Genomic DNA, 13,294 nt, shown 5'->3' with positions numbered 1-13,294 from the left:
ATAAAACACAAAAGCGAATACTTCTGGAGAGTGAGTCCCCCTTCGCAGAGCGGTTTCTCACCTTGGCAAAGTTATGAAACCTTTTCAAACAATTATTTTTTTCTTTCACACACCATGAGGGTATTTCCTTCTAATCAGGAGGGGGAGATTACTTCAGGACTGGTTTCTTGCATATTTGATTCATTTTACCTCTTCTGTCCCCAGGCTTCCACTTATATGGCAATGCCAGGTCTTGCCTTGCAAGATAGGATCAAAAGGAAATGTAACAAGCTTGCTTGTCAGGTTCAATATCATGTTAGTTTTTAGTAGCCTTTGTTTCTTTTGTATATTTTATGTGTCAGCAAGAAATAGAGCCAATAAAAATGTTCATGATTGCTTATTAACAATCCGACTCAGACATATATCCTAAATTTGAAAACCATGCAATTTCTGTTTTGCTGCTACAAGCACCTTGCAAATCCACCCTTCCCATCATTAGTTAGCAGTTCATTCAATTCATCCCTTGGGGTCTCATAAGTGGACTGAAAAGAAAATTTTAAAGGGGAAAACTACTGAGATGGAAGTGGCCAGTTAATTGTCTTCCAAATTTGGTAAGTTAGCTAAACTAGATTTATCAGCATTATCCTCAAAGCAGTGCTATGTGACACTAAGGCAAAAATCTGGCCAAGAAGAAAAGCAATTACATTGCCCATGTAGAGAACTTTATTTTACACTCAGATTAAGTCAAAGGCTGAACTTTAAGGTCATATCAGTTATTTTACAGTCTTTCGCGTCAATCAACATAGCCTTTACGTATTTACTGAGCTAACAAGTGAGTTAGCTTGACTCTTAACAGGAAACAAAAGTTACCCTTGCACATGCAATCCTGTGACAAGACGAGACCAGGAACAAACAAATACATACTGCACTGGTGGCTCAAGTAACAATCTGATATTAGTCCCTGAAATGCCATGATTTATACATAAATAATTTTACCACAAACATGTTAGACCCAGCATGAAATATACTCTGCTACTTTCAAGCAAGAAGTAGAAGACTATCACAGACTTAAGAACTCAGAGGGGATTGCTGCTCCCTTTTACAGAGGGCTTTGAGAATTGTGAAATCTCCCTGTGAGGGTTATTGTCGTATTTCTTCACTACTGCCAATCCTGATAGACGACCCCAAGGTGTTTGATTTTATCACAGAATGTTGAAATGCATAAATAAATGGCAGGGATCGCCTTTGAAGATACCACTTAGGCCAGTGTTCTCTAGGTACAGGTCGATAATTCACTCTCCGAGTGTGGGATTTTCTCAAACTCTCTCATGCAGTACTCACTCCTTGTCAAACTAGTTATCACAGAATGTTGAAATGCATAAATAAATGGCAGGGATCGTCTTTGAAGATACCACTTAGGCCAGCGTTCTCTAGGTACAGGTCGATAATTCACTCTCCGAGTGTGGGATTTTCTCAACCTCTCTCATGCAGTACTCACTCCTTGTCAAACTAGTAAAATTACTCAAGAGTATGGCTTGGAGATATCAGTTCAGTTTTATTGTCTATAACCCTAGGTTATCACAATATAACAGAAGGAAAATATCCAGAATATTACAGAAGTAAAAACAAACAAGTTAAGCCTAGATCAAAGAAAAATACTGGTAATTCAGAGGTGACAAACTAAAATTACAGTTAAAAATTCCCCGATACTGATTTCCAAGTCCCACTCCCCCATTCTTCAACCTTGAACCTGCCTTCTCAGTTATAAAGCTGTGGGGCTGCCTGAGAAGCTCTGCTGAGCCTGGAAAAAGTAGCGGTTCCTGGCTTGGAGATACAGGGTAAAATCCAACATAAGTCCTACTTAGAGTATGCCCACTGAAATGAATGTGGCTTTAGTTAGTCATGACTAACCTAAATCCCATTCATTTCAATGGGTCTATTTTACATTGGTACATTTACCCATGGTACTGAACACCACCTCCTTGGTGAGATGAATTAGTACCCACTAACAGTACTCCTGTCTCATCTCCTCAGCTTCAGTTGATTAATATCCCCCATCTAGACCTCTTACTTTGATGTGTTGTCTCTTCATATAGAAAACCAATAAGTACAGATAGCATTTTCCTGTTCTTTGGTACCTGGAGCACAAAAACCCAGGGGAATATGCCCTTGAATTCTGCCCTGCAGACCTTCCTCCCAAATGCCTCCTCTAATCAGTTCTCATCAGCTGTTCTTCCTGCTGCTTTCACAATGCTGGGTTTTTCCCTGCAAACCATTATGCACTTTTTCTCCATGTTCGCTTACCCACTGTTGCATCCATGCTGCCTTCACACTGCCCAACCATGTCTTAACATTGCTTTCACCTCCACACTTCATGACTTGATATGATTCCCGCTCAAAAACAGGCATTTAGGTAGTTTGTTGAGAGACTAGTTCAAGATTGCAAACCCTCATTTCAAAAGCCCTTCATGGAAAACCTGGGTGACCTTTTTGGGATGTTTCATTTCATTTCTGTATTTCTGCATGCTTTTCCTTAAGCACTTTTAGAAATAAACTAGAGTCAGATACTTTTCAAAACTGCTTCTCCAGAGATAAAATCAATGGTCCATCCATCTCTAGGCCAATATTACTTACTTGGCAGAAGATTTTTTAGAGCCATTCTCCCCTTACTGGAGAAATTTCATTATATCTCTGAACAAAATTATGTTAGCAACAGGGAGAGCGATCCTATGGCCCCTAGACAGTGTCTGGCAGGGCCATAGGATAGTTTGGATTCCTGGATCTGAAGTCAGAGGCAGCACTCTAACCTCAGACCCAGGAATCCGAGATCCCCGCTGCACCCTCTCTTTCCCCTTACACCCAGCTCAGAGGTAACCATGCAATGACCTCAGAGAGGAGGGAAAGCAGGTGGTTCTGTGGGCAGGGCAGGACTGGAGAGGCTGGCTTACGAAAAATCCTCCAGCCTCCCCAGGCTCCTTAACTCCCGTTCTGCAGATCCCCAGCTAGACAAGGCTGATGGGCATCCTGACAGGATTGCATCCTGAACCTTTGATTTTATACCTCACCTAGATACTATACATAAAATATATACATTGCACTTTTGAGTGTTCAAAGCACATCACATAAATTATCCCTGTAACTGTTACAACAACCCTGTAAAGCAGATCAGTATTGTTATCCCCCATATTTCAGATGGGTGGCTGAAAGTGAGAGATAGTGGCTTGCTTAAGGCCACATCCTGAGTTCATGGCAGAGGTGAGATTTGAACCAGGGCCCCGGTCTGCTGGGGAAGTGAGACAGCTTTTGCAAATAAACACCACTGTTCACCAGCATGTCTTAGGGTGCAATCCTATGCATGTTTAGACAGGGGAAAAGGCCTACAATTCCCAGCTTTTTTCTGTCTAAACACACATAGCATTGTTTAGGAGGCACAGCCCTCCAAACTGAATTGCATATAGCTGGGCAGGTTGCTTAATAGTGATGCTGTGTGGTGAAGGTGCTGAAACAGTGGCCTCCAATACTGAGTTTCAAGTGATGGCTGAGACCCACAAGTGGCTCACAGCCTAAACTAAGGTGGACAGCACCAGTGGTGCTATTACTATTTTTCCCAGACTGTGGAAAGCCTGGGTGAGTGTGTGGATTATCAGCTGTGGTATATCGGTTGTTTTGGGTTAAGGCAAATGATTTTGAGATGTGGGAGGTGGCCTACACTGCATAGCTTAAATGGTCAGTAGGAGGGGTATGGCAGACACAAAGGATGGTGGAAGCAAGTTTCATGTTTCTATAACAATAATAGCAATCCCATCACTAGTGATGGTAAGCAGGGTTCCTAACAGCTTTAGCATTTTAAAAAAGCTTGAAAGCATGAGAATTGCTGAACAACAACTTTGGAAATTTTTAATATTTCCCTTTGGAACAGAAGTTTTCTGTTACTGCGATTTGACAAGAATAAAAATGAAACCACAATTGCCATAGAATCCTTTGGGTTCAAAACATCTGGCAAATAAACAAAATTCAGCTCACCCCACCCCACCCCAGCTGATAATTTTTAAGGTAGCTGACTGTTTTGCAGGACCTTGTAGTCATTATTTTTAACACTTTGGAATGACAGCTCTTAAAGAGCAGCCTGGCATTAGACTGTGAAATTCCCTACTATGATCTGACCTCTTAGCAAGAAGGTGCTGTCATGGGGATTCAAACCTCCTGAGGTTTATTAGCATTGTCCTCTTAGTAGGTAACATTTATTCTGTATTGAATAGAATTTGAAAATGTTTCATTTCAGGAACAACTTCCATCAAAGGGGCTCAGTATGTGCTATGTGCAGTCTATCGAGCCATCACTGGGATATGTCTTGCTGCTAGGATGCGATGTAGTAGCTGCTTAACAGCACACAGCAATGCTACACAACAGTTTTGTTAAGAAAGCAAAAAGAATACTGTACTCAACTGCATCAGCAAGGAGAATCTAGGTCAGCAGAATGCTATTACTAGAGCTGACTGAGCAATGAAAAATATTTTCTACTAATATTCGTTGGGATTCTTCTAAACAATAAGGTTTTCCTTATAGGCAAGCTTGCAAAACAAGCTAATTTAAGTTTGCATGTTCAAATAATTTCAAAATATGTGTTTGGAATTGTTGATATTTGTGTCCTTTATATATAATATTCGATACAACCAAGGTGCTGGCAAGTTATATAATTGATCCCAAACAGGGTACATACATTTTACCACTTGACTTACATAACTTACAATGCTGCATTACTTTTGTCATCAGAATATCAAATATTTGCAGTGAACTCATCACAAGGTAATTCAAACATGAAAAAAAATCATTTCCAAGGAAATTTATTCTTCTTTTTCCCAACACATTGGATAGGAGGCTATAGGAATACATTAAGGGTGATTTTTAAGGGATACCAGTGTCTATCTCCATTTCTGTTCCAGTGTAAGACAGATTTTTAATTTCCTCTAGTGTTTGGAAACTCTGGCCTTGGAGTGGAACAGAGAGACAGATAACTGAATAACCGACAGACCCTTGCTCTGATGTGCTGTCATAATCCTTTTGTCCAGGAAAGACACCTGAAGCCTTGCAAGATGAACAGGAAACCATTGTTTTATTTATTTACGCATCTTTGAAAGCTTTTTTCTTTAGAACTATTGTTTGATTTATATGTAAATGTATGCAGTTCATATTATGTATATTACAATTCATATTATTAATCTACTAAGATTTATTTATCTTGTTACTATTGTTTATCTTTTTATCTTGTTACTATTGTTTATCTTTTTATCTTGTTACTATTATAGGTTGATATATTATAGGGTGATTATAATAATAGTATGTATTATAATATATAATAATTATTATATTTAATAGGGTGACAATCCATAGAAATTGTGAGACCACTCTAAGAGAATGAGGGGCTGCCCCCCTTGACATGTCTAGATAGTGGAATCACATACTATTGGTTCCATATCATACTATTTCATAACATGCTATTGATACATTGGCAGGACTCTGTAACATCAAGAGAAACAGGACTTCTAGGCTCCAAATCAAAGTACCCCACTTCACTCACCAAAAACCAGGAAGCCACTTCACCAGAACAACTGGACATCTGAATGTTACCCTTTTAAAGGACTTCTAGGCTCCAGATCAAAGTGTTCCAGGGCTCCGTAACATCCAGGGCTCCAGATCAAAGGGCTCCAGGGCTCTGTAACATTGAGAGAAACAGGACTTGTAGGATCCATAACAAAGGGCTCCAGGGCTCCATAATATCCAGGGCTCCAGATCAAAGGGTTCCATAATATCCAGGGCTCCAGATCAAAGGGCTCCAGGGCTCTGTAACATTAAGAGAAACAGGATTTCTAGGCTCTAGAGCTCTGTAAATCCAAGGCTCCAGATCAAAGGCTCCAGGGCTCTGTAACATTGAGAGAAACAGGACTTCTAGGCTCCAAATCAAAGTATCCCACTTTACTCGCCAAAAAAACAGGAAGACTATAGTTGTTGTTGTTTTTTTAAAAAAAAAACACAACTAAAATATTCATCCATTTAGGAAATTACCAGTCTAGTGCATATTTTCTTGGGGGAATGGGCAGCAGAATTGGGAAAGCATATTTTATTGCAAAATAGCCTTGATTTGCTTTCACAGCAATAAATTAACTTGTGCTCAAGTGTTTGTTTCATCACCCCATCTCTTATAACCTTTCCCAAGTTGGCAGAATTAATTTTGTTCTCCGCATACCTGTGATTACTTGCTTATCCAGTTTAGCACCTTTATTGTGTAGGTGGTTCAACTGCACAGCTGCTCCCTGGAGGGGCAGCAGCTACTGTCAGTTTGGATGAATCCAGGAAATAATGCTGCAGCATGTGCACCGTTACCAATTTGTTGTTGTTTATTCAGTCGGTTGCTTCCGACTGTTCGTGATTTCATGGACCAGCCTACGCCAGAGCTTCCTGTCACTGTCTGTCACTGCCTCCACGTTTTCTCCCTCTATTTGTCAGTTATCAATTTATTTATTTTATTTATTTATTTAATTTCTATACCGCCCAATAGCCGAAGCTCTCTGGGCGGTTTACAAAAATTAAAACCAAACACACAATAAAACAATTTAAAATATACAGAACATTAAAACCACAATATAACAATACAACCACAATAAAATCTAGCAGCAGTGCAGGAGTTTAAAATACAGATTTAAAACAGCAAAGATAAAAATTTAGAAAGCTAAAATGCCTGGGAAAATAAAAAGGTCTTCACCTGGCGCCGAAAGGAATACAATGTAGGCGCCAGGCGAACCTCACTAGAGAGCTCATTCCAGAGCCAGGGTGCCACAGCAGAAAAAGCCCTCCTCCTAGTAGCCACCCGCCTCACTTCCTTTGGCAGGGGCTCACAGAGAAGGGCCGCTGACGATGACCTTAAGGTCTGGGCAGGCACATATGAGAGGAGGCGATCCTTCAGGTAACCTGGCCCCAAGCCGTTAAGGGCTTTAAATGTTAACACCAGCACTTTGAATCAAGCCTGGAAATGGACTGGCAGCCAGGGCAGCTGGAAAAGTACTGGTGTAATATGAGCTCGCAGGCCAGTCCCTGTTAACAATCTTGCTGCCCTATTTTGGACCAGCTGAAGTTTCCGGACCGTTTTCAAAGGCAGCCCCATGTATAACGCATTGCAGTAATCCAGACGAGAAGTTATCAGAGTGTTACAAAAATTGTGTTCTTTTCCCTGGTAGACCTTCCAATTCATTTACCAAGAACGAGAGGAGGCAGAGATCTGGTCCAACACGATTTTATTCTGCAGAATAAGGCAACCCTTGGGGCTAACGCTCCAACAAAGGTTACAATCAAGTGATGTGATTCAAAAGTTTATATAGGCAAGACCTTTGGGGCTGTCTTACGCTTGCGCTGTACTAATCTCTTTGTCTAGCTGAGAGGGAAACAGAAGACAGGCAGCACCTTTGACATATCTAGGCATGCGCAGAGAGGTAGCCTTGTACTCTAGTAAACACATTCTTGGCATTCCTGAGTCTCTGATAAGACGCTGTGTCTTTGTTTAGCATGGCAGTCTCACACTGAGGTAAAACAGACATAGCCTAGCTTATAAAATCATGGGATAACAGACATACTACAACTGAAATTTCTATAACAAGAGCATGGATAACTGTAGCTAGGCTATCTCTGTCCAGATAAGGGACAGATAATCAATCAAGCTGGTTGCCATAATCTGGGGGGGGGGGGGTTGAGGTTGAACTGCAACCCAGCTTTTGCACTTTCTTCTTTCACCTTTGTCATGAGGTTCCTCAGCTCCTCCTCGCTTTCAGCCATCAAAGTGGTATCATCTGCATATTGGAGATTGTTAATGTTTCTTCCAGCAATTTTAATTCCAGCCTTGGCTTCATCAAGCCCAGCACGTAGCATGATTTGTTCTGTGTACAGGTTGAATAGGTAGGCTGAGAGTATACAACCCTGCCGTACTCCTTTCCCAATCTTAAACCAGTCCGTTTTTCCATGGTCTGTTCTTCTTACCGTTGCTACTTGGTCGTTATACAGATTCCTCAGGAGGCAGACAAGAGGACTTGGTATCCCCATACCACCAAGAACTTGCCACAATTTGTTATGATCCACACAGTCAAAGGCTTTAGAATAGTCAATAAAACAGAAATAGATGTTTTTCTGAAACTCCCTGGCTTTCTCCATTATCCAGCGGATATTGGCAATTTGGTCTCTGCCTCCTCTGGCAGTTCCTCTGCCTTTTCAAAACCCAGCTTGTACATCTGGCAATTCTCGTTCCATGAATTGCTGGAGTCTACCTTGCAAAATCTTGAGCATTACCTTACTGGCATGTGAAATAAGTGCCACTGTTCGATAGTTGGAACATTCTTTGGTTCTTCCCTTTTTTGGTATGGGGATATAAGTTGATTTTTTCCAATCTGTTGGCCATTCTTGTGTTTTCCAGATTTGCTGGCATATGGCATGCATCACCTTGACAGCATCATCGTGCAAGATTTTAAACAGTTCAGCTGGGATACAATCATCTCCTGCTGCCTTGTTATTAGCAATGCTTCTTAAGGCCCATTCAACCTCACTTGAAGAGGTTGTCTGGCTCTAGCTCACTGACCACACCGTCAAATCTATCCCCGATATTATTATCCTTCCTACACAGATCTTCCGTATATTCTTGCCACCTTTTCTTGATCTCTTCTGCTTCTGTTAGGTCCTTGCTATCTTTGTTTTTGATCATACCCATTTTTGCCTGGAATTTACCTCCGAGGTTTCTAATTTTCTGGAAGAGGTCTCTTGTCCTTCCTATTCTATTATCTTCTTCTGCTTCCGTGCATTGCTTGTTTAAAAATAATTCCTTATCTCTTCTGGCTAACCTCTGGAATTTTGCGTTGAATTGGGCATATCTCCCCCTATCGCTGTTGCCTTTTGCTTTCCTTCTTTCTTGGGCTGCTTCCAGTGTCTCAGCAGTCAGCCATCTTGCCTTCTTGGTTTTCTTTTTCTTTGGGACGTTTTTTGTTGCCGCCTCCTGAACAATGTTGCGAACTTGTGTCCATAGTTCTTCCGGGACCCTATCTACTAAATCTAGTCCCTTAAATCTATTCTTCACCTCCACTACATATTCATGAGGAATATTAGTGAGCTCATATCTAACTGATCTGTGGGTCTTCCCTATTCTCTTGAGTCTGATTCTAAATTGTGCAATAAGAAGTTCATGATCTGAACTACAATCGGCTCCAGGTCTTGTTTTTACCAACTGCATAGATGTCCGCCACCTTTGGCTACAAAGGATGTAGTCAATCTGATTTCGGTGTCGACCGTCTGGTGAAGTCCATGTATAAAGTCGTCTCTTAGGTTGCTGGAACAGAGTGTTTGTTATGCACAGTGAGTTGTCTTGGCAAAATTCTATCAGCCTATGTCCTGCTTCATTTTGTTCTCCCAGACCATGCTTGCCTGTAATTCCAGGTGTCGTTTGACTACCCACCTTAGCATTCCAGTCTCCTGTAATGAAAATAACATCTTTTTTTGGTGTACCGTTACCAATTAGCAGACCAAAATGACCTCCCTTTGTGTCCAATTTGCAGTGAAACTTGAAAGAAACCAAACAAACGGATGATGCCTGGCTAATACACACACGCACACACACACACACACACACACATACCAGCCTATTTTAATTCTTGTTCAGCAGACACAACAAATGCTGTCTTCTCCTTCTACAACGTTCACTCAGATTCATGCAGTTCAGATGCTGCAGCACTTCATCAGTGATTCCGTACACAGTCCACAAGATGTGCTACTACACTCCAGCAGGCAAGTTCTATCTCTCCATAGGGACAGAAGATCTGAGTTAGTGTCAGTCCCCTCCTGGCAACTAGAATTAATGTCACCCCCATTTACATACACATAAATGTTTATACACAAAAAGAAACCTTCTTGGTGCATTTTCAAATTGCTCCTTCCTATGATGGAGTTTTGATGGTAGCAGCAAGCAATGTACAGTGTCGGCTTTGTATTCTCCATGACCTGAAAAACCTTGGGAAAAGAAAAACTAGGGGCCAGATTTAGAGAACTGCGGAATATTTGCTCTTTCTATTGATATATTCCCCTAAAGTCTTAATACAACTCACTGTCTTCCTTTGATTATTCTGCTTAAGAACCCTGTAGATACCAAAAATGTATGGGCTGAATCATTTGTATTTTAAGTTAGGGAGGTGCAGTTTGCCTAAGAATCATGTTTCAGAGTGAGTGAGTCAGAGGAACGTGGCCAAGGGCCATTTCATTCAGAATGCATTCTCACACAGCAGGAATAGCGTCTGTTTCTGCAGGTTCAGCAGTGGTTTCTCGCTGTTCCTGTGCCAGGGATCTGACTCACTAACTCACTCAGCAGATGCTGAAATTGAAGTTTGTTCACCTGGCCCAGAACCTGGACATGACAGCTGTTGCTGCACATCCCAAATTAATTAAAGCTCCTTATCTCCCTCTGTATATGCCTAGAACACATAAGGTGCTTGTTTACCTAGACGAGAGAAATAGTGCCAGACAAATAGTGTTTAGGAACATAGGAAGCTCCCTTATTCTGAGTCAGACTAGGGATGGCGGAGAATTTCTCCATGAATCTCTGGGAGGCCGAATGCCAACGCATTCGGCCCCCCGAAATTGGTGGTGAAATTCTCCGCCACCCCCCCCCACCCCCCAGGATGGGACTTACCTCCTTCGAATGTCCCTCTTGGCAGCGAGTCCCGGCAGCATTTCGGCGGCATTTTGGCGGGGGCGGTAGCTGGTCTTCCAACCGGCTGCCACCGCCGCCATTACAAAGTAAATTTTAAAAAAACACACGTGATAGGCTACGTAACGATTTACGTAGCCTATCACGGCTAGATTTCCAAAGTCAGCCGTGATAGGCTACGTAAATCGTTACGTAGCCTATCACGGGTGACTTTGGGGGGGGGAAGCGTGTACGCAAATGGCGGCGCCCATGGGTGCCGCCATTTGCGTTCCTTATTTGGGCCCTTATTATGGTCAACGGCCCTTATTTTCGCCATAGTCTATGTAAATCTTTACATAGACTACCCCTGCCCAAACAAGGAATGCAAATGGCGGCGCCCATGGGCGCCGCCATTTGCGTACACGCTTTTTTTTTTTCAAAGTCACCTGTGATAGGCTACGTAACAATTTACGTAGCCTATCACAGCTGACTTTGGAAATCTAGCCGTGATAGGCTACGTAAATCGTTACGTAGCCTATCACGGGTGACTTTGGGGGGGGGAAGCGCGTACGCAAATGGCGGCGTCCATGAGCGCCGCCATTTGCGTTCCTTATTTGGGCCCTTATTATGGGCAACGGCCCTTATTTTCGCCATAGACTACCCCTGCCCAAACAAGGAACGCAAATGGCGGCGCCCATGGGCGCTGCCATTTGCGTACACGCTTTTTTTTTTTCAAAGTCACCTGTGATAGGCTACGTAACAATTTACGTAGCCTATCACAGCTGACTTTGGAAATCCAGCCGTGATAGGCTACGTAAATCGTTACGTAGCCTATCACATGTGTGTTTGGTGTTTTTTTAATTTACTTTTTTATTTCGCGGCCAGGGAGACGGGGCACTCCTCCCCGGCCTGAATTTCGGCGGGGCGGGGCGCCTCCCCCCCCCGGCCTGAACTTCGGGGGGAGAACCGAAGCGCCTCCCCCCCACCGCGAAGCAAGCTGCGGGACCAGATAAGGGACTTTTGTCCATCCTTAAGTCAGACCCTTGGTCCATCTAGCCCAGTACTGTTGACACTGACTGGCAACAGTGACTCTCCAGGATTTCAGGCAAGAGTCTTTCCAGCTCTACCTGGAGATCCTGGGGACTGAATCTGGAACCTTCTGCATGTGGGTGCTCTACCACTGAGCCACAGCCCCTCACATTTCATCATTCCAAACGCTGGCTTTGCCATAGGCCCACCAGGTGCAGTCCATAAAAACTTAAGCATGCTTACATTTCATCGCCATATGCAACTATGTGTGTAAAGCCTATTGATTTCAATAGGATTTAAAGCATGATTAATTTCCCTGGATTCTCTTCATTATTTTAAGGCTGCTTCAAACTGATTAGTAGAATAAGACTCTGTGTGTGTGTGTGTGTGTGTGTGTGTGTGTGTGAAATATTTTCTGTTTCATCGTTGTTGTGCATTTGATCTTCTTTGGGCATGAAGTAAGATTTGTGCTTTCGCAGTTCAGATTTTGGGTGCAGGGCACAGAAATCACTGACTGACTGACTGGTTTGATCTTGCACATTTTACTGATACTGACTGCATTCGTATGACATGCTAACCCATGATGGGTTGTTTGCTTGAACAACCCATGATGTGTTAGCATGTTGTATTAATCCAGACTGGCTTTATGAGGATGGGTTGTTTTTCCCAGACAGCCCACCCTAGTAGCCCATGGTCTGTTCTAGGGGTTGCTTTACTCACGATGGGTTGGCGTGTCGTCCAAACCCAGACATGCGAACCCGTTCTCGGTAGAGGGCATCGGACAGCGAGCCACTTTCTGCAATCATGGCAAAGCTGCTGCCAGTGCCCCTTTCCCCTTGCCAGTGGCAGCCCCTCCAAAGTGCCCAGGTAGCGCCTTGGAGGGGCTGCCGCTGGCCCCCCGGCTCCCACCAAGCCCCCAGTCCCCACCCTGACCACGATCCTGATGACAAAGAGAGCCTTTTTCAAGAAGGCCCAGTCATTTCCCCCCTTTCCACCCCCCACCCTGTTTCCACTAGCTACAACAAGCTTTGACAGCTCCTTTGACAGATGTCAAACTCCTGCATGGCTAACAGAAACGAGTGAAGAAATGGTGGAGTGCCCTTTTTTATGAAAATGGGGTCCAGCCGACTTGGGGTGGGGTGAGGGCAAGACTTTAAATCTTGGGGGGGCACTTGGCTAACTGGGTGCTCTTCAGCATTTTCCCCACCTGTAAAAGTGACCTCAGGGATTTAAACTGCCACCCTGATCCTTGGGGATCCCCTGCTTCTAGCGCACACCTCCCCAAGTCCTGTTTCCATTCTGTTTTCATATAAAAGTGAACGCCACCCCACTTTTCTAACCCAAAGGGAGTAACTGCCTGTACTTTGACAGCTGTCAAAATAGAAATAGTTACAGCACTCTGAAGAGAGAAATAGGGTGGTGTCTCAGGCACCCTTAAAAACAGTTGCTGGGGACTCGGGCAAGTGGGGATTCCTAGGGCACCCTCAAGGCTCAGAGCATCACACTGAACGCTGGAGATACCCTTCCTAGGGAGGTGATTACACCCTGTTTCCCCATCTATCAGCTGTGCAAGGCTGT

The 13,294-nt window shown here is 43.2% G+C and overlaps 1 pseudogene; it reads right to left on the bottom strand.

Annotated features, from left to right (window-relative positions):
* The window catches only part of LOC146357494 (uncharacterized), a 38,468-nt pseudogene extending 25,946 nt beyond the window's left edge, over window positions 1-12,522 (bottom strand).
* Between the last annotated feature and the right edge of the window lie 772 nt (window positions 12,523-13,294).

The sequence above is a fragment of the Heloderma suspectum genome, chromosome 1, assembly GCF_057233095.1.
Source record: "Heloderma suspectum isolate Gila_16-S chromosome 1, 16-S_ref, whole genome shotgun sequence".
Lineage (NCBI taxonomy): Eukaryota > Metazoa > Chordata > Lepidosauria > Squamata > Helodermatidae > Heloderma > Heloderma suspectum.
This window is presented reverse-complemented; position numbering and strand designations above follow the sequence as displayed.